This window comes from Varroa destructor, unplaced genomic scaffold (assembly GCF_002443255.2).
Source record: "Varroa destructor unplaced genomic scaffold, Vdes_3.0 BEIS01000001.1, whole genome shotgun sequence".
NCBI classification, from domain to species: domain Eukaryota; kingdom Metazoa; phylum Arthropoda; class Arachnida; order Mesostigmata; family Varroidae; genus Varroa; species Varroa destructor.
Genome location: NW_019211454.1, coordinates 23,171,979 through 23,193,722, shown reverse-complemented (window position 1 = coordinate 23,193,722; position 21,744 = coordinate 23,171,979). Strand labels below are relative to the sequence as shown.

Below are 21,744 nucleotides of genomic sequence, written 5' to 3'. Positions count from 1 at the left end.
ATTTACGCTCTTTTTTATTACCAACGAGATACTGAGAGAGACTGTAATTTTATAGAATAACACATAGGAAATGGTTATGGAGGATGGACTCCGTAAATGAAAGAGTATAAAGTCCATACTTTTAAAGCAGGCCGTGAACTACCGCACTTTACACCTTGCCTAGACTACCTCTTTGTTGAGACCTTCATAATACGCTTCTCTTAGCCTTAGGTTCTCGACGGAGATCCAGCATTCCTTAACCTTCGCAGACATCAACAGGCTTCAAATTAAGCAATCAAGCTGCTGCCAGTGCACTTCTCTATTATTTTAAATAACGCTATGGAACTTGTATGGCTATTTACGTTCATAATTATTTTATATTAATGAGAATATGTAATTGTTGAACTAGTGCGTTCTTTTATCACAATGCTCAAGTGTCCGAAAGACAATGCTGTTTAGACACTCGCCTTCTCTTTCTTAAGCATAAATGCAAGGCATTATCTTCATTCGTAATATATTTTTCGATCTTCATCATCGTTCCCTTGAGATCACCAACTTACATCCTTGCATTTAAACCCAAATTAAGAGATGTCGCTAGTTCTTATGACGAATTGTTGTTGGTAGTGGTCGCAGTTTTGGCGAAACAGCTGTCGATGGATCACAGTGAACTCTGTCTACAATTTTTCTATTCCTATTTCTCTTTAGCGCTCTTCATATTTTGTTATCCTGAGATGATGACGATGACGGCAGGTTGTGACACGTTGGCTCTCTTAGTACGTCTATCATGATTCTTGAATCATGCGAGCGACGCTGTCTGCAGTGAATAGAAAGGCGGAGTCGTAATAGGCTGAGTTATTGTGAAGCAACGAAACGAAAGCAGGAAGGAATAACAGAAGCCGGATGGAATCGAGCACGCTCGGCGTAAGACCAAAGAGCAAAGCTCCCAAAACTGAACTCTCTATGAAAGGAGGTAAGTCTGTCGTCATCGTTGTTGATTATCACCGCTTTGCTTGTTTATTTCTTGTTATGTTGCTGCCGCGCAGATCTCGTCACAACAACTGGTAAATACACACAGACTTGTCTGTATGTATATATCTGCAAATGCTTGAAATTTCTCCATAAAAGCTGTTATAATGTAAAAGTGGTGTTGCAGGCAACGATTTGGTTGATGAGTGTTTCCTAGAGCAGGAAAAATGCGTCTGCCAGAATCCTATACTACATAGCATCAACTATCAAAATACAAAATTTATTGAGCCTTCTATGAGCTTACATCGACAGTTGAACTGGCATTCGGTGATGCCGAATCGATAGAACGATTCATGTTGTTGTCCTATAATTGTTGCTACAACAAACCCTTTTAACCTTACTATAAACTTTTTGTTGGGCAGTGACACAACGTCGCCCGGTCCCACTCTTTTGCATCACCACAACCTTTGCAACAATCACACATCGACCAATTACGTCAATCGCTTGCGTGTATCTATCTATAAACACTAAACAAGATTGATTTGTTTACGCTTGATTGGAAAATGGCAATGGCAGTGATAACAGCTGGCCGCAACCAGTGCTCACACGAATCAAACTTGTCGCGTCTTTACTGTGTTCAGTCGTTTCCTCTACTTTCTGCTATTCATTAGCGTTGGCCGCTTTCGTTGAAATTTCACCAAAACAAGTAAAGCTACCTTCGATACACATACACGGTTTCCAAAACGACGATAGCGCGTAGCTGCTCGTCGTTTCTACTGCCGTTGACTGGCAGGGCCACCGAAAAAATAACATGAGTGGAAAGATAGACTAAGCAGCGCGACTCCGAAGATGTTACGACGGATTCTGACTGAAGCATCTGTTTGTTTTTCTGTCTGTGTCTGGATCTATCTATTGATTCCTTTTTTTTTTCTTCTCTTCTTCATTGTGCGCTCACCGCGTATGTTCCCAGCGGAGAAATGAGAAAAAAAAGGCCCAGTAAAAGGATCAAGGTAAAAGTATGCACGTCGAGAGTATAAACTTTTCAAGCAGCAGTACCGAAAACGGCGTCCACGGATGCCGACTCGTTCAAGGGCTTCTGCGAACTGTTGGTCATCATTAGCACCGCAGCAATAGACGATAGTAGCGCTCCGCTGAAAAACACCCTTAGCCAGTCAAGTAACCATCGAAAACCTTAGGTAAAAAGCCAACTAATTTCTGCCACTTCAGCTCAACCGTAGGTTAGCCAGTCAGCTGCCTATCGTCGGCGAGCTACCTGCCTCGCCGTGTTCGCGAACTGCGGCGGCAGCTGCTGCTGGGCTTGGTGATTATGACGCTGACACTAATGGCCATAGACGCAAACGATGAGGGAAATCACGAAGTGGAGCACATCACAACGCTTGCTGCTTGACTGCGTCGAACATTACCGTAACTACCGCTACGACGGTTTGTTTAAGTGAGTATGGTGGCGGCCATTACCGTCGGCCATGGTTAAGCCTTGATCTATTGAAATGGCGGGAGTGGCCGCTGTCTCGGAACAGACTAGTACCAGCGGTGTTCAGCCACTGCGCCACTGGATCACGTCGGTATTCGACGTCCGTATCTCGGTATTTTTTGATTTTTAGTCGCTTTTGCCTTCTCTTCCCTTCTCGCAGAATTCGCTTTAATCTTCGACGTTTCGTCAAACTTTACAATGACCAAGAAGCGAAGTGTATAAATACTCCCTGTGGCCAAGGGACGTCAGAGATCCGTCAGCCCTTTAGTAGTTTGCTCATATAAGGTTTACGAGATACAGAAAGCGAGATAGGTTAGAAGGCAGTGGCGGATTTAACTTACCGAGCGAACTTAGCTAATATAACTCGACGACGCGAAAAAGCAAACGCAACGTTTCGTCTTCAACAGCGAGGGCTAAAAACCGGCTTATAACGACTGTGAAGGACACAATGGCTAAAAAGACGACGAAAGATTAGCGCATCGCTTACTGACGATCTTTTTTATCGTGAACGTCAAAAACAGGACGAAAAACGTGAGCAGCTGGAGAAGGCCGCAGCTGAGTACTGAAGTGCAAAAGTACACCCGAAAATCGATAACTCATGTACCTTATTAACAGTGTTTCTTAGTTTTGGAAGAAAATACTAAATTCCACCCTTTCTATGGCCCAACTACAGGTAATTTAGTGCGACGATATACATTGAAAGCCTATAAAGTTATGAAAGCCAAAGTGGCCACTACTAAAAAAGAGCCCCTATCAGCATCACCGGAATAGCCGGCCCGCTGGACGGAACTGCGATATCGGTCTAGTGCACGTAAAAAAGAACGAGAAAGAAATACGAGCTTCGTCCGCCGTATTTGATAGACGTGCAGCGAAATGTCTAGAAGCCTCGGCGCGCCATTGGCTAGCTGAAAAAAGCCCCCAAAAGTGCATATATGAGCAAGATAGCAATGAGGACGGTCACGATTTTCGCACATCTATATAAATGCTGTTGATAGCGATGGACAAGACCATGAATAGAACCGAAAATATAGACGACACATCGCTTGTATTTGGCCTGCCACCCACATAAACGATCTATCGTTATAATAAGTTTATGATACCTTATGGTGAATATCGGAAGCGCGGCAGTAGCAGTACTAGCGCCTTAAACGTGGCCTAATTACTGGACTAACCGTCTCTGAGGCCACTGTGGCGTACCCGCTAGTGACTGCTACGTTTCGCTCTGTTCCACGCACCTCTCTTTGATGACCAATTGATCGGACCGCCCCGAATCATTTACCTACAGGTAGGTAACATAACGGAAGGCAAGCTTTCATTAAAAGATCACTCAAGCGTCTATCGGCATTTTTATGCCTGTCAAATATTTAGTTGTAGACAATATACCCACATCGTGCAAGAATTATTCATTGTTTGCATAGATTAACATGTAATTAGTCAAAGAACTGGACTACGTTTCAACTCGATTCAATCCGTAATAAGAGAGACTTAACAGAGACTATAGCTAGCTCGGAACAAGTATTATAATAATAGATTAATAAATAATGATAGATAGAACGATGGAAAAAAAAGAGTGTTTTGTAAATGAAAAGCTTCTATTTTAGAAATCAGTCAATGATCTGGCCAGGAAAAGCAAAATCAAAAATGAAGCATCGCTCTCAAATCATCGACAAAATAAAGGTCTATCAAAAAAGCGCAAAACGTTTACTGCTAATAAAATTAATCTTAAGATAGGGGGATAATAGGGCTTAGTAAAACTCTTGGCAGTAAGAGCTGACTACATCCTGCTCGGGCAAATTTCAAAGGTCCAAGCTGTATCAGTCCTGAGGGGATGGCCGACTGCATGCATAACAGAAAGCATCGGCCAATACTGTATGTATTACAGCCTTAGTCGTCTACCGTTAGAGTGTATAACCCCCACCTTTGCTGCACAGGAGAATACTTGACAGAAAATCAAGGACAAACGAGTGCTGGCATCTGACAGAATTTTTCAAGACTCCTCCAGCTTCAATCAATTTCCGTATGGGCATCGATAGCCAGGTAGGCAATGCGTACTCTAAGATATTTGCAATTCTGCTATGAAGGTATAATGGCAAAGGTGAAATTCGGTGTACGATATCTTCGTACGTATGCTTCGATGATGAAATGGTTGCATTGGCTCTTATAAATAGACGAGTTCGCAAGGAATGGGACCCCAAATATTATTGCACGTATGTATACAAGTGCCGTGCGTTCCATTGGGCGTGCATTTGCTCTAACAGACTCCATGTTGATTATAGCATTAGGTCTCCGAAATTTCGAATTAAGACAGCCAGAACAATAGCTTTGTGTTGTACGGTCGCTGCTGGTTATTTCATGTGCAGATTTTTATGTATGTACTTATGTACGCAAGTGTTCGAAGTAATTTTACTTCATCATGAGGCGATTCGAACGTGCCCTATGCAAGAAACGCGCAGCGCAATTATATTGAAGACAGCTATCATGACCAACAGAGTGACCGCTCCTTCTCTGAAACCTTGTAACCCTTGTAGTCGTAAGCCATTCTCTCGACCATTGTTTGATTGTTCCTGTTACGATTATTCTAACTCTATTGCTGCTGCAACATTAGCCCTGCGTCTCCCAGGGGCAATGGCTTGCTTAGCAAACCATTGTATACTTTATTGTACGTATTGATATGACTTCGTTAGTTTCCCACTCAGATGAGTTCGTTTAGCAAAAGCACCGGCAACTGAACTTCGCTTGCCTGCCTATAACTCAGTGTTAACAACTGATTGTCTGCCTGGCCGGCCGTATTAGCGCATCGCAAAAGCAACTTTAGATAGATGTATCTATATGCAAGAGTATATATGTTTCTGTGGGTGTGTATACGCAAGACTACGAAAGTGTAAGGGTGAGGACTTGACGAGTCTTGGCTTCGATAGCTTGTGACAGTTGGAAGAAGAGATAGAGAGGCGTTAGGTGAAAGAGGCAGAGTTATGCGATGAAGAAGACGATAGAAAGCAAAAGAGGGAGAGAGAACACTGAGCTGGTAGCAAAAACAGGGAGGAGACGTGGCTAGGCAAGCTACCAAATAAGCAAGTACGTACCTACCTTTAGGTCCGCTTTCTCAACGTCCGCATCTTGTCGTTCATCCCACCCATTCTACTCTTCGTACCACCCATTCGAATCGACCGACCAACCAACTGGCCGGCCGGCGGGCCGGCCGACTACCTATCCCAAAGGGAGGTTTTGCCCTCCTTACTTGTCACTAACGCTGTTACCACTTAGGCGTCCGTGAATAGTTTGTCAGACTGCTCTTTTACTTCCAGCGCAAGTACACACTAGCCGTGATAATTCGATGTGCATGCTGCATTCGCCATTGTCGATACGGCAAGCAAATGTGGTTCCTCACTTGGCTTAACAAAGTTCGGTGTGAGATTGGATCGGGCCAGGATGCTGCGCAGTGTATTTGCGTGTGTAAAGACGTTGAGCTGGGTGTACGCGCTATTCATCCACTTTCTGCCTGTCTTCGCTGTCCGACGTCCCTGCTCGTGGCTCTTTTTCTGACAAGCCGCACCTTCGCAGGCGGCGAACATCCGCGTCGTCTTCGTCGTCCTTTTTCATCATGGCCTTCTTGCTCGTGATGCTGCCGCTGCAGCTTCAACCGCTATTGGCTTCTTTCACTCTCCCTCTAATTAATCAGAGGATGGACTGGTCCTTTTTACATAGCAGCATCCCTCGGTCAAGTGAGGACGATGCCATAGACTTAACGCTACACCACATTGGAAGGTCCTTAACACCCATCTATGTAAAAAAGCTAGGGTTCTTAGGAAGTCTCACCGCTCACAAGACATCTCCTTACTGTCCCAAGACGAGATTTGCGGCAACTGCGGTGCTCTATGAGGAAAAGACCTACGAAGTTCAAACTCAGACGATAGCAGCCAATGACCCAGTGGAGCAGACAAGATACCCTCTTCTTGCCACCTCTGTGACCTAGGTATACCTACCGATGATAGATCATAGTACGGCGACCTACTGATGATAGACCGTCACTCAGAATAGTGTTTCTTTTTGTGCTAAATAAGCAATTGACATTATTCACGCAACCGAATATTCCAACAGTAGTAATCCATCACCAAAGGTGTAGATATATACGACTGTAGTGACGGGTATAATAACGTAAGAATATTTGAATGGCATTTAACTGTCCGACTATGGCAATCTATATTTTTATATTCTTTAGGTACAATTATGCCAATGGAAATGTAGATTTGTAAATGCACTCATCAATATAGTAATGAAATAAAGTGACAAATTTTGGGCAAGACGTAGGCAGTCTTGTCCTCGAAAAGAAGACTAATAAAAAAAGTCACTGAAATCGACAAGACGATGACAACGACGCTGCTAGTTATCAATGGAACGAGGACCGAAAGAAACTGATGGCTGTTTCTAATGGGCAACATTACAGCGACAGCTGCAGTAGCAGCAGTGTCCGTCACTGGAACCTCGCCGTTGGTCACACCCGCATCATTCTCTCGTGTTTTTTTCCTGCGGAAACAGATGTGTGCCAAACTATCTAAAAATTGCCATGTTGAGAAACTTTAGAAACAGGAAAATTTGAGGTACCGACGCGAGAACTACGCGAGAGACACGAAGAATCTCAGAGGGATAGGACTTGGAAAGGCCCCGGACTTACCTCAAATGAGGTGGGCATGAGGGAAAAAGTTCCATCGAGATGAGGTGAAGGTATCACCACCTTTCATGCTGTTGCTCCTGTCGCCTATGCATTACGAAGCTCGCCTAGGACAAGCCGATGCCGAAGAGAAAGCTACGAAAGATCTCTGGGGGCAGTCGAAAGCAGTCCTGTTAATTTTTCCCAAAAATTCACTTTTGCCAATCCGTTATTGTGCGATTGGTTAGCTAAATCACGGACACGCATGTCGAAGTCCGTGAGATTCTCAGTTTGGCCGACCTTTACCGTTAAACACTGTTGTAGAGTGAAAATTTGTTTTTTTAGACACATATCGTACAGACGTTACTATGTCTAGTAAAAATGGCTCAGCCGTATAATGATGCGCGAACATGATGTATTTTTTAGGACTACCATAAATAGAGCAGTGGAATTATCCATCCTGACCGAAAGCATGTAATGACGCAAGCTATACGTTACCCTAATAAAGGAAAACATGAAGGTCCTCTCGTTTGATCTTGTTTATCCTATCTTATTCTCACAGTATTTCTCATTGGACTTAAATCCTCGGAGAAAGTGAATAGACGATACAGAGCGATGACCGGTTACTGTAGTACAGGCTTCAAATAAGTGAGGTGGCAGATGTCTGATGAATGTTAACGCTAAGAGCAGTCTTCCACGTTTCATTGTTCTACCATTAAAGGAACTAGAAGAGCAGTCTTCCCCGTTTCATTGTTCTACCATTAAAGGAACTGGGTAGTCCCAACTTACATGTAGTGAAAGTTACAAGAAGGAATTACACTCCATAAATCGACTCGATCAATGATGACCTAGTGCAATCCAACCTTTGAGAAAAGGCCACTTAGCTTTTTTCTTTGTCACCGTTAAGAACCAGGCAATAAACTGAGATCCGTAATAATTTGTTGAAGATAGTGCTGCTACTGCTGCTGCCGATTCTGTTGATTCCGCTGCTACTCACTTGCATGGTTTCTGCAGACCATGGCTAATGAGTGTCAACGGAATACATCAGAAATAAGCTAGCAACCATCTCAGTGGCTTCTTTTTCCATTTTTCCCCCTTGTGCCCATTACCCTGTCATGGCATGTAAAAGTACTCATTAAACCCAGTCTATAATAACGATACGATTACTCTAACTAGCTGCAAAATACGGGCTTCGCTACACACGTTCCATTATCTCATTTAGAGGGTAAACTCGTGGGACGTGGCTCGTTGGAGGGCGTCCTAAAGAGGACCACATACACGTACTCATGCTTGGTAAATAGAACACAACTTAAAAAACGTTATACCACGTAAAACCAATTCAGGTGACATATTTAGATAGAGCAAAAAGCAGATATAACGAATATGAGAACTTCGTACACGTATTCGACTGGTAGCATCCTCACTCTGGGCCCTAGCTATTGGTTAATTTCTATTTGAGAATCCTCGTTCAACATCAATTGAATATACAGGTTTCTAAAACAATTATTCTAATATCAATAATAGTCATCTCTACAAACGAATTTTCTGTTTGTTCCTGTGCTTTCTAGTTGGCGGGTTTTTACCAAGCTAAAGAGAACACACCCTTTAGATGCGGTCGTAAAATTCCGCAAGATTTTTAAAACAACAAGACGTTTTTATAAACAAAAGAAAAAAAATAATGAGTCTGCCAAGAAGGTTGCAAGATATACCTAAGTGACATCTCATACACTCAACCTTTGGATATAATCCGCACTTGTTGTGAGTAATGCTTCAGAGGCTTTCCATTCTTGTGTCGAATAAAGAAGAAACAATAATAAGCGTCTAATCAGCGATTTCGCCGTCATCATTGGTCTGAGCTGGATAAAAAGTACACATCCGTATGGCATATCATATAAACCTAAATGCAGACGTTTACCCGCTTTGATAGCCAATTGGCTCGCAGAGTTAAAACCAATACTTTATCTAGAGCAGATTATAGAAGTTATACATGCACTCCAGCTTAACAGGCATAAAGATAAATACGATAGTCGTGAATATGAAACATACTATGCTTGCCCTAGAAACAGAAACAACGACGTCGAAGTCGATCGAAGTAGATAGGATGCCCACGACTTCACCTTCACTTTTCTATTGCCGAGACGTCAAGATTTGCTAATGAAGGTTCTCGAAAAAGAGAGACGCGGCATCTCAAATAGACACGATTAAAATCGAGCCGTAATTACGAGAAAATTTTGATCGAAGATCTACGTACACTTGTGGTAAAGAGCAATTCAAAATCTTGCACCCCATATGTATCGGTAGCCGAACGCACCCCCTACCACATAATCTGCTCACTAGTTTAAATTTTTTGTTAGTGAACCTTAACCTCCCACATATCGGGATCTATACGAGGGCAGCTTGGAAGGGAAAAGTTTTTTCACGATTTTTGACCGAACAGGTCTCACATCCACCTAGGTCAATTGAGGTCCCCACCGTTGGCGCTGTTATTTCAGCTGAGTGTGCATGATTCTGCATTCGATCGCTTTGTCTTTCCACTCATGACGATTTGTTTTCTCGTCGTTAGATAGAGAAAGACTAAAGAACGCGAGGGCCATGTTGATTCCTTTCTTCTTCCTTCCGTGTAACTCTCATCTATTCAAGATAAAAAGGTTCGCATTTGCGTTTCTTTCTAGAGTTTGAATTGAAGGGCTTCTTGTTCCCTTCTCCCCAGCCAGCCGTATTCAGCCGGTAGCACTATCTGACAACGACGCAAAAATAGGCAGGCCGCTCCTAACCGCTCTTTCTCCTATCATCCATCCGTTCATTCACCGGGATCAGTTTTCAGAACGTCGAGGCAACCTTCTCGTTTCCTCACTTGTTCCCGCCCGTCCCGTCCAGCCCCGCTGAATTGATATAAAAGAAGAGAATAGGAAGCAACAAAGATCAGAAAAGACCAGAGAAGGAACGATCGAATATCATTGCATCAACCGCTGGTAATGGACGGATGAACTCGCTGAAAGCGTTTCGTCTTCCTGACGTTAAGTCTACATATTGTGAGGTAGAGGTTAGGTCAGTCTTCTATCTATGCTAAGACAGCTTTGGTGGTCGTTATTATTATTATTACTATTATTATCCGCATGTCTCAACTTTATTCCAGGTCTTATTTCCACTGATAGTCATCTTACCAATTGGTTGGATCTGTTTTTCCCCGTGTTTTTAATATTCTTGCAAAGCCTCTCAAAGCATGAAAAATAATCGGATTTTATACGTGGTATCGTCCCGTGCTCTGCACCACTTTTACACAACTTCTGGTATAAATCGACAGTATCTTCTCCCATCAAGTACTTCCTACATTCGTTTTCGATTTTTCTTTATCGTTCGACATCTATTTACGTGTTTGTGGAAAAAAATGAACCGACCCGGTTTTTCCAACTCACTCAAACGTCGAAAGGCCCAATAACAGCTTCGAGAAGTCGCAGTAGCAGCGATGAATCGATGAATCGGCCACAATACATGTGCTAGGACCCATCACTCGAATAAATTTTTACTCTCATTATGACACAGAGATATCGAGAAGCTCTGACAACTCTGACTTGATTGACCGACCGGCATCGTCGATTTTACCGTAACTCAGCTGCGATTCGTTATGTCGGTCGAACGTCGACACCGTGTCGCCTTCACGCACGAAGAAAGATGGCGTTCACAGAAAAACACAATGACAGAAGCAGTGAATCGTGTTTAATTAATGTGACCGCGATACAGAAATGAATGATGGTTTATAGCTTAGTGTACATATCCGACTGCGTCGTTGTGATGTGGCTAATAGTTGTTCGTTTACATCTCTGATCGCGTCTGTGTTCTCTGCAGACTTAGACGCGTACAGGGATGATACGAATATATGCCTATACGTAGGAAAGAAGGAAAGGAAAACCAGCTTTTCTATCGATGAAGTCCTCTGCGCGTGTATGTCTATGTCGGAATGTGTATGATTTAGAATTGTCTAAAGGAGAAGGGTTGAATAGATTCCGGCTCTTCTTCCGGTCTCTCTATCTGCTATTTAAACACAAACATTTCATGCTCGGTGTGTCATTCCGTCGAAGATTCGATTCATTTGCTATTGGGGTCAAGAATGGTGGTGATCTATAGTGGTAGTATTCCGCCGATTTACCTTTCGATTTCTGCCTATATACTCCTTTACAAAACGCATTGTACATTAAGCATGGATGAATCGTGTTAAGTGGATGTACTACAGAGCCCATACACATAGATTGTTATAGCTGACAAGAACGGTCACATACTGGGCCGTACTTACCAGCTATGTCATTTGCCTATATCTTGGCTGATTTCGTAGAGAAGAACAGGTACTAGGAACAAAGCGAACTCTTGACGTCGCAAGGATCGCTATAAACCGCTGTTAAATTCTCCGGAACAGTTGAAAACACGAAAGACGTAACTGTATTATATCTGATCCAATACTGAACAACAAAGAGGTTAGCCGTTAACATTAGGAAACTGTTTTCATTTTCTCTGGTCAGTTAACTCTCGGTCAACTCTGCATCTTGTCTGTCAAAAATGAGCAGAGCTTACTTATGACAGAACGGCACTTAACGATTGGCTCGTCACAGTAGGGGGAATGGTAACGAAGCAGCTGGCCAGTGCGCGTTTAAGGCAACGAGTCGTTCGTTACCTTTACTATACGTTCGTACCAGCCAAATCTGCCCAATTATTTGGATAACTTAATCGGGCGTCCTAGGAAAATGTTGATTATTTTATTTATCGTTTGAAACCCAACCAGCCCTGAAATGGTTTTTAAAGGTCCTTTGAAAGGCTGATAAGCAATGATGACTCGGTCTATGATGCCCCTTAATACTCACAATAAATAAATCAATACAGATCATCCCGTGGTATATTTTATAGCTGTTATTGGTAATCTTTCAATTGTAAACCCTATTCATTTTCGCAAATTTGCTCTACGGTTTACCAATTTATCTTTTCGGTAGAGTGTTATAAAGTACTCTGTCACTAGTGCCTCTGTGACCGTTAGTAGGAAGTTCTATCGTTTGTCATTTCACATCTCTTCATCCTGTCACGCAGACAGACACACGCTTTTATATTCGGCATTGTCGTATCGTATCATCCTCTATTTTCTTTGCTACGCAACTGAATGCATTAACATGAACAGCAGCAGCAGCAGCAGCAGCAGCAGCAGTACGAGCGCACGCCACGCTCCGGTTACTGAATGCTGGACAGATAAACAGGACGACGCATGGATGACAGTTCGAGATGAGAGAGCACGAATCCATTCGGTACGCAAAGGATTGATGGTAACGCCAGCGATGGAGGCTCGGCGGGCTATACCATCCCCATGAGCAACGGGAACGATACCAGTTACCGCAATTCCTAGCATCGCTCATACGCTACCGAGATGCACACATATCGGTGTTGTCGTTGACAAAAGGGCGTCAAGACGATTGAAACGCGAGATCAGCGAGGCATACGGCTTACCCTATCTGTTGTCGACGCCTGGCACGGTTGCGGTGTGCATTTCGTGCAAAAAGTAACGGCTGTGCACGCATATTCTAATATATGATGCACATATGACGACAACGTGTACCTGCCTGCCGGCCGGCCATAATATTGCTGCTGCTGTGTAATCACTTGAGTTGATACAAAAGTTTATCTGTCCACATCTAATTAGGACCTTACTTATATCATTGCAAGATGCCGCAAAAACTGAACTACTGTGAACAACGCAGACCTGACCACTTAGACTGAGTGGGCCGCCATAAATGACTGGGATCCGTATTCAAAACGGTCCGCTGGTAAGAGCAAGTGGTTGGTATTCCATATGTTTTTTTTTTATATGCCATTTATATGTTCCGAGAGTGAATTGTTAAGCGCTAGTTACGAATAGGCCTGAAGTGTTATGTACTGCTTTATTGAAATGAGGCAATTATGTAGATAAGAAATCATTGGCCAAATAGATTGCGTCATTACGTTTGTATAAATTCAATGACGCTACATTACTACGTGAGCTGAAACAAAAATACGTATCTCTCACCTACTAAGCGGTGTTTTGATGGCTATTTAGTTTAAAGCCATCAGTCTTATCAATGTCGCGAATATGTCCTTGTCTCTGTCGTCTGCTGGAGCGGACCAATTTATGCTATTCAACAGTATTATAGGACGCTCGTTATTTCAATGAACGAGCTATTATATGGCATCGGTCTAGTTTCAGTCGACTAATCCTGATAGAGCTATGTTGAACCGCATTAGTTAATGTGGTATTTACCAACACTGCCAGTTAGATGTATGTATGATCAACAACGTTGGGTCTGGCTTCGAAGAGTGTCAACCCACGTTAGATAATCGCATGATCAGACCATAAGATCAAGAAGAAAAACGAGCCTAAAATGGCGCTACCAATTAGGAGAAATAAGGCATAAACTTAGAAAAAATCTTAACGTGTTCGTCAGGACGCTCGTTGTCGCCCGCCGACGTTAGTCGACGGCTCTGGCCGCCCGCGAACGCCGCCACTGCGACACCTATGCGGACCAGACTGTAATTATCTCGAGATACATGTATGCGTTTACCGCCTCCTTTTGCGTACCTGTGACGTGTCTCGCACCGTCACTTGCTGTTACCTTACCGCTCCATATTGCCCGATAGCAGCAGCGCTTTTTGCCGTATGCCATTACAGATCTCAGGCAAAACGCAGACGACGACTTTTTGCATTCGCTTGTTATTACCAGCAGTAATGGCGATGCGAAGATTGTAATTCTGCGCTGAGGATAAAAATCTACGGCTATTAGGGCATTGGTTCGCGGACTTCTGCCGCCACTGTTAGGTTCGTTATGGTATCTGATACACGTGCATTGTACTGTAGTCTACCTCTGTACCTGTAAACAGGTGCGACGGTAGAAAAATCTGTACGTGTGCCATAAAAAACGTGCCAGAAATGTGAAAAAAGGTGCAGCGCAGCTTAGGTCAATGGAAGGAGTACGGTGAATCCAAACGACAAATCCAGCTAATATGTAACACTCAAAGAAAACAATATAACTCATTATTCTGGGTTTTAATTTACTTAGCTTTGTAAAGCTGATAAGAAGATTTCTAAATTCTAAGAACTAACTCGCGGATCCTGCGCTCATCTCTATTTAACATTATGTGTGCTCGAGCCTGTATTGCTTGTCAGAAGTTCTTGTTATCATAGCCTATTAAGGAATTTGCCTTTAAATTAAAAAATAGAGCTTATGAAACAGTACGTGCGTATCTTTGTGCGAACCTTCAAGGTACCATTTCACAGTTTTGCTAGGTAACGGTTGTGCTAAACATATTTATACAATCAGAAAGTTCCATTACGTAAGTTCAGATATGCTGGAAAAGACTACGTGATTTTCTTCAGCTAAGCAGATTGATGCACATCCATACGCCAACAGTAGGTCTCATTCCTCAAGGACAAGAATACAATACACCCCCGCCTCCACCCCGTTTCAACGGGGTGGAGGCGGGGGGCAAGAAGTAGTTCGATAAAATTTGACTGGTTCAAATGTACAGTAGGCTATGCGCTGAAAGCAGATAAATTTAAATGGAAGGAATCTAAAAATCTGAATGGTTAATGGCTAAATTAAATGATCAATAAACCTTTACCATTGAATCGCCTGGTGGCAAACAGTCCGTTTATTATATACAGGAATAGGATAACACAGGAATTCTTTGAAGGCCTAATATTGTTTCTATATATAGAGTAGAAGGTGGTGAAGTTGAAAATGGTAGTAATTTATATTGGAATTCACAAACAAAGATTAAATAAAACTTCAGTGCCGCGTCTGGCACACAGAATTCTGGCGCTCACGTATGCCTGATCGATGGATAGAATCGTTCTGTTTTGACCTGTCGCTCGCAGGCTCACCCCAATTGCTGCTAGTATAATTATCATCCCTTCTAACTGGATAAACATTGGATTTGTCTGTGACTGAATAAATGTACAGCCTCGTAGTCACTGTACAACAAGTTACTGCTTTGTTTAACATGTCTATCCGCAACTGCTTAAAAAGCTCCGCTGAGCATTGTTTAGCTGGCCAACGAATCTCTATCCTGCTTAAAGCCGAGCGCGTTTTCTCATCGCTTGAAGGGGTCGCCTTTACGGGAACGTCCAGAAACGCCTTTAGAAATGTCTGTGTAGCCGGTGATATCGTTTCATTTTTATTACGCTGATTGGTGAGAAGTATTTTTGTGATAATTAGTAGTGCTGCCAAGTGAAGTCATTTGTTTAAGTGAGGCCGTACGATATTGCAGACGATATCGTAAGTCTGATGAACTTCGTAGCTCCAGTGTTAATCTAATAAAATGTCTGTCATGTAGGCAGAAGTTCGGTCATCGGTAGCATTTGTTTGGTTTACAAATCCGATTCCTTCGATGCGTCCATTTTCGATCTTCCTAAGAGGATGCGATATCTGTGTATTTGTGTAGGGTGGAACTGGTGACGGAACGAACAGCCACTCTGGCCTCCAAACTCGTCCCTTCCGCGAGGGCGGACAAGCGTCTTTTCCTTTGCGGTTGCGCGTTCGCGCGTAAGTGATAAATGCTAACGATAAATATAACTTTAGTTATATGCTTGAAAACACGATTTAAGAATAATTTTCCTTAAGGACCAGTTAATCCTTTTCTAAGTCCCGTTATGCATTCTATGTTGAATGCATCCGGGGGGCGGGGGGGGTACGCCAGCGTGAACGCTTACAGTGCAAAAATGGCAAAGATGTTTACATGGTTCGGCTGCTCCATATGTAGTATAATTAGGCACCTGATTTTAGCGACTACAATGTGCAGGATACTTGCATGAAACGTGCTTGCATCTACCCAAGATGAGAACATATTTTCGCCATCAATGAGTATCACAGTCATAAGTACATATGCCTTATTAACCATTGTATGCGTCGTGATGAGCTAGTTACGAATAATTTCTTTACCTTGGCCAGATCGCCGTAGAAATTGATCTATAAAAATGAAGTTAGCTATCAGACCTTGCGGGCCTTACTGGATCGCCTTCTGCCCTGATCAGGTTCGTTTAATTGTGATACACATTGTGTAGCAGTTCAATTAGTGCGATTATATTTCGTTGTAGCGGCAATGATGAAGCCAACATCACGGATAGACGAACGCGCTTGTGTCGAGCTCAAGAGAAATATACATAATTATAGTTGTTTCGGCATGAACCTCCCTTTGTATTTGGCCAGCTTCACGGTCCAATCGTCAGCGCAGGACCGAAACGGACCAAGAATGAGGACTTTCTCTGAAAATCCACACGGCGATGGAGTCATGTATATTTCCCATACATGTAAAGGAGCTATTTGACTTCTTCTATTGCTGCGCAATTTTCTACAAATATAACGGTCTCGTAGGCTTGTTAAGCATACGTAGCGCATTAATGGATGAGTGAATAATTTTGTAGCATTTTCGAGTAACACATTGGTACTCGCCTCGGTCGGAAGAACGTTTCTGAATTTCATATCTGCTTTGCCATTGCTTCTATTGTCGGCTGCATTTTAAATCATGTACATGTCTTCGTAACGACCCTATCAGCGGCGCTGTGTTACCTACCGGGCTGCTGCTGTCACGCCGCTTCTGTATGCCGCTGTTGTGACTATTAGGTCACGTTAGCGCGCATTTTCCACGAACCTAATCGGCTGCTTCGTTTATTGTCATCGTTTTTAGCTCACGCCCGTTCCTATCATTCACTGGCCATCCGTTGTTAATCCGTACGCTATTAGGCCAAAACAGGCTATAATTCCATATATCAGTTTCTCATAGACTAATCATTGCTCGTACTGCACTACGCTGTGCTATTTGACCTCTGCTAATGTTACTATATATATATATATATATATATATATATATATATATATATATATGTGGATAGCTAGACGCAAGGACGAGCGCGCAGAATTCAAGATAAGTTTGTGCCTTCTTACTGGCTTTTAGCTTGAAGCTGTACTATATACGTCAGCGGCAACGTAGACAACAGTATATATGCAATTTTTATATCATCTCATACGCAGTCATATCCTCTACGTCGTCCTTGCCCTCGAATGCAACCGAAGTGTTCTCATGCAGGTGGTTACTTCAATTTCTGACCGTATGATAATTTTTGAATATATGAGATTTGTAGAGATTGGCAATGTGCTATTTATCTGGGGCCAGTTGTGTTTCAGGAATCGAACCTTCGTGGTCAGGGTCGGCGAGTTAATGTTCGCTTGAAGCATTTGTTACCTCGGAATGTCTTAGAGGCCATGTTTAGTTCTTGTCTTGTATGTGACCTTCAGGAAAAATCCAAGTGTGCGTTCCCCAAATGCATGCCGACGACCTTAAAATTGCTACCGGGGTTTGCTTAAAAAGCCGCTGGCTACATCTCGGATTAATATGCGCTAGATTGAATGGGGACATAAGTTTCGACAGTTGCTTCTGATAACAACACGCTGACTACCTGTGCATTTAAATTAGCAGAGGGCGAACGGAAAAGCAGCTGCCGCTTACAAAAATCTAGAAGCTACGTTCGTTCGGCAAAGGAGATTTTCAAATCATATTGTGGACGCAACTGAAGTTGCCTAAGCACCAGTATCGTGATTCGCGGGGTGATCTCAGTGTGAGACAATTCTAGTCGCTTAGACCTTTGTTGTCGTATGACGACAATGGGTCTATAATGAAATGGCACATACATGATAAAATAGTGAACGATGATTTCGAGGCTGTCCACCCTGGTTCTAACCTACTGCAGCACAACTAAAAGGAATTACAGGACACTTGCTATGATCCTGTAAGTTAACTTGCTGTCATTCGTTAGGTAGGCACTTCAAATGAGTTTGTTAGACCTACATGCTGTGATGCCAAGTAGGCGTTCAATGAACAGGTATTGAAAAAGCTACACCATGCACTTGGTAAGGTACTGACGCATACGGCTACAGCGGGCGGCTGGTACGTATCGAAGCCTGCCATCGCAGGCCAGTTCCGGTTCACGGAAATAAAAATTACAGAAGTATAGTTGTGAGACCAGTGCATGGAATTCTATACATACGTTTTCCAAGTATCAAAACACGAATGCTTCTAGTAGGGGGAAGGACCCCTCTTGCTAAATAGATTGTGCCTTAATCTGAAGTATTCTTTCGTCGTAAGGAAATGCTATTGTTGTTCGTGTCCACATCGTTAGCCTATTTAGCACGAGCCAGTATTTATTACGTGATAATTATCAATGGGCTCTCTAATCACAACTCTCACAATAGATACTCATGGCTGTATATAGTTAAGATAGATATCGGCAAAATTAGAACCTAATGGTTGGATACGCCTTTACAAGCATACAACCATTATTTTATTTTACTACATACATAGCAGATTTACTAGATATATTTCCAAAATTATTATTATTAAAAACATTCATATAAACAGTTTCCGTGTTACACTAACCGTCTAGCGTTAATGCTATAGAATTGTGGCCATGTTTACTTGACCAAACTGTAAAACAGAAGAGAATATCATTTGGCACATTTTTACGCACGTTATTACCAAACTTAAAGTTTTCCTGTGATGTGTTATATTCATATGTACACAGGTAATGCTATCCGTAATTCGGGTTATATTCAGATATTCCCATGCAAATTCTTGCTCTCGCTACGCTTAAAGTCGAAATTAATTTTTCCGTGACGATGATACGTTTTGAACGTGTACAATTCAACAAAAATTCATGTACAAAGCACGAACGGACTTCAATGGCAGATCGTATCCGTTGTTGCTACCTGGTGAAGCTAGCATGAAACCTGGTCGTGAGTACATAACGAGTGCTCAAAAAAGATCCCCCTGCTATTATTTGACAGTCGACAAGCCACATATGTGTTTACTGTATATAGTCGTAGGTACCACTATATACTGTATATAATCGTAGAGCCATACTATTTCTCACCAACATGAACAGCATCAACTGCTGCATCAACCAGCCAAAAATCAACCGTTTGAGAAAGAAGATAACGTAGATATCTCGTCAAAAACGTCACCTCGAAATGTACAAGCCGGTGCTAGTGGGACTACAAGATAGTGGAGGCGAAAAAGTCGTTGGTGGGGAGGAGGCCCCGATGTCGGTCCTAATAGTCAAATCATAGCGATCATCCTTCCGTGATCCGCTGCTGATGCCTAACTGCTTCTGCACGTTACCCCCCCCCCCCCCAAAAAACGTCCTCAGCCGTCCGCTCACTCGATGCGAGTCACTCCCAGCGACACCACCCTACCATCACCATCCAATAAAGACTTCGTTTGTTGATGACAATAGAATCTAATACCTAAAGCCATCATCTTGTTGCCGTATCTCGGACCTAGCAAGCTAACTGATTGACTATCGATATTCGAGAACAGATACCTTTACGAGGAACCCGAGTTGTGTTAGGCTTGTAGTAACGCGCAGCAAGTAACGAACAGCAGCTAGGTTTCACAAAATAGGTTGGATCACAAGTCACAATGTTTCACTTCCACTAGCCGCCGCCTTCTCGGCCGGTACTGGGTACCTCTGAGCCGACAAGACATACCCGCTACGATGTATGTAAAGGACCATTCGGTTTCCTTCCTTTTTCGTTGCAGCACGAAAAGCTGAACGCCTTTATTGCCGCTACGACCATAATATGCATAGCCACGGGCCGGTTGGCCACGATCGTTGCTTCTTCATCTGCTCCTACTTGCTGTTATCGCCATTCACTGGCTCGACGCCTTTCTGTTTCCTTCAGACAGGCATTTTCTACCTAGGTACAAATGTCACTGTAGCAGAGAGCCAACCAGCATAATAACCGGCGTTAGAAGTAGCCAAGCAGCGAGCAGACCAGCCAGTGGACCAGTCAGCTTTCGATCGGCGCAGAAAACTCAAGACGAGAAACCGTGCAGACGGAGGGGGAATACGGCAGAGTGCCTCTGAGCCAGCTCTCTGGCAGCAGAAAAGAAAGCATTTACGGCTGCAACTGTGGCCACTGCTCCTTAGGACTGCCTACTAGAGCTTCAGGACTGTTGCTTTAGCTAATCTTCTACCGGTTGCTTTTGGAGCATTTGTATTCTGCCCATGCCCCCTCCGCTTGCGTACACAAAACTTCTTCCACTGCTGCTGCTGCTGTCAGTTTTCAAGATCTCGCCGTAGTTCTATCGGCCTATTCTGTCGTGTGGCACCTCTATGCTAAGACCAGCTAGTCAATCGTTGTCTTCATGCTGTTGTCATATCATGCCTTGCATGGTCTGGTATGGCTTTTCTTTCTTTAAGATACGTTTCGTGATCAGTTTCACTGCGGGGCAATCACCTTTACGTGTGGAACCTGGTCGACGCATTTCAACGTCGACAAGACTAGGAACACGGGAATGCAGAAGACGGACAGAAAAAGCAGCATAATAAAACTCAGTGTTTTTCATTTTTTTTCCGGCTCAGCTGCATTGCGGTTATCGTCACCAGCGCAGATAGTAACAAGCTCAAATCGCGATATCAGTATCTGTACCTATGAAATATAAGCGTTGTTCTGTTGTTATATATCGGTAGACTATGAAGAAAGTTTGATTTAAAGCTCGTCTGAGATGACGGAACGTGCGTAGTCGTCATGCTTCCTGGAATGCGGAGGGATGTTAGTCAAGAAGATCAATACACGAAGTGCCTCCGATAAACCTTTGACCGAGGTGCTTCATTCCTTCAGGTGACTACCCCCCCCCCCCTTCCCCCGAACATATCTATTTTTATTTCTTCTCATTCTAAGCTGAGGCGTCTGACACATGCCTTGGTAGCTCCCTATAGCATCGTTTACTATCGTTTACTTGCGCGACCGAATGAAGCTCAACAACAAAACACAAGGTTGAAATCTCGTCGATGCAAACTTGAGCAAGGAAGAGGCTAGAGCGAGCCCGTTGGACCCTTCTCCCCTCAAGTTCGCTCCAAATCGCTCACTTCGTGTTCCTTGCTTTCAATAGGTGTCTAAGGCATTGATTGACGAGACTTGTATCAAGGTCGGGGACAGCCGTTCATGGAGCTTACCGACGAGATTTGTAGGGCGGCTTACAAGAAATCAGCCCTCTATGTCATGGCTGCAGCAAAAGCTATTATAGCTGAGGTAGGTAACTCGGACGATAGGCAGGACAGATTTCACTGCACAATTAGGGGACCTAGAAGCCTCGCGATCGTGCCTTGGTGCATTAATATTATTATTCATATTTTTATTATCATTATCTATTCTGGCGCCGCGATAGTTTCGGAAAACCAAGAACAGTATTATCAAAACTTTGTACTCTATCAGTTACTTATTAATGGTAGCCCATTTATCAAATAATACTACTAGTAGCAACACCAATAGTTAATATAATGGATACAAACGCGCGATGCATTAAAGCGTCAACCTGCTATGCCAATCGACGTGCCGTAACATGTAAAAAAAAAGATTTTTTGGACATGTACACGTATCATTAAGGACGTTCGTAGTTACAGGTTAATTTTGCCAGTGTCGCTTTAAAGTATTACAGCAGACACGCTAAGATTTACACTAGGACAAGGCTACAACGGCATCAGTAATTACCAATTTCTTTTTAAGTGTTCGTGCATTAACAGGATCTAAACTTGAATAAAAACGATGCATTTTCCGCGGTCATGTTTATGGGCCCATTCGAAAAGTGTTGTAAC

At 43.1% G+C, this 21,744-nt stretch overlaps 1 long non-coding RNA gene across 2 annotated transcripts in view; it reads left to right on the top strand.

Moving 5' to 3' along the window:
• The first annotated feature begins 688 nt into the window (after positions 1–688).
• The window catches only part of LOC147758403 (uncharacterized), a 67,696-nt gene continuing 46,640 nt past the window's right edge, over positions 689–21,744 (top strand). For both annotated transcript variants that reach the window (XR_015325888.1, XR_015325889.1), the window contains exon 1: positions 689–949. This is a non-coding gene — a long non-coding RNA (uncharacterized LOC147758403). The remainder of the gene's footprint in view (positions 950–21,744) is intronic.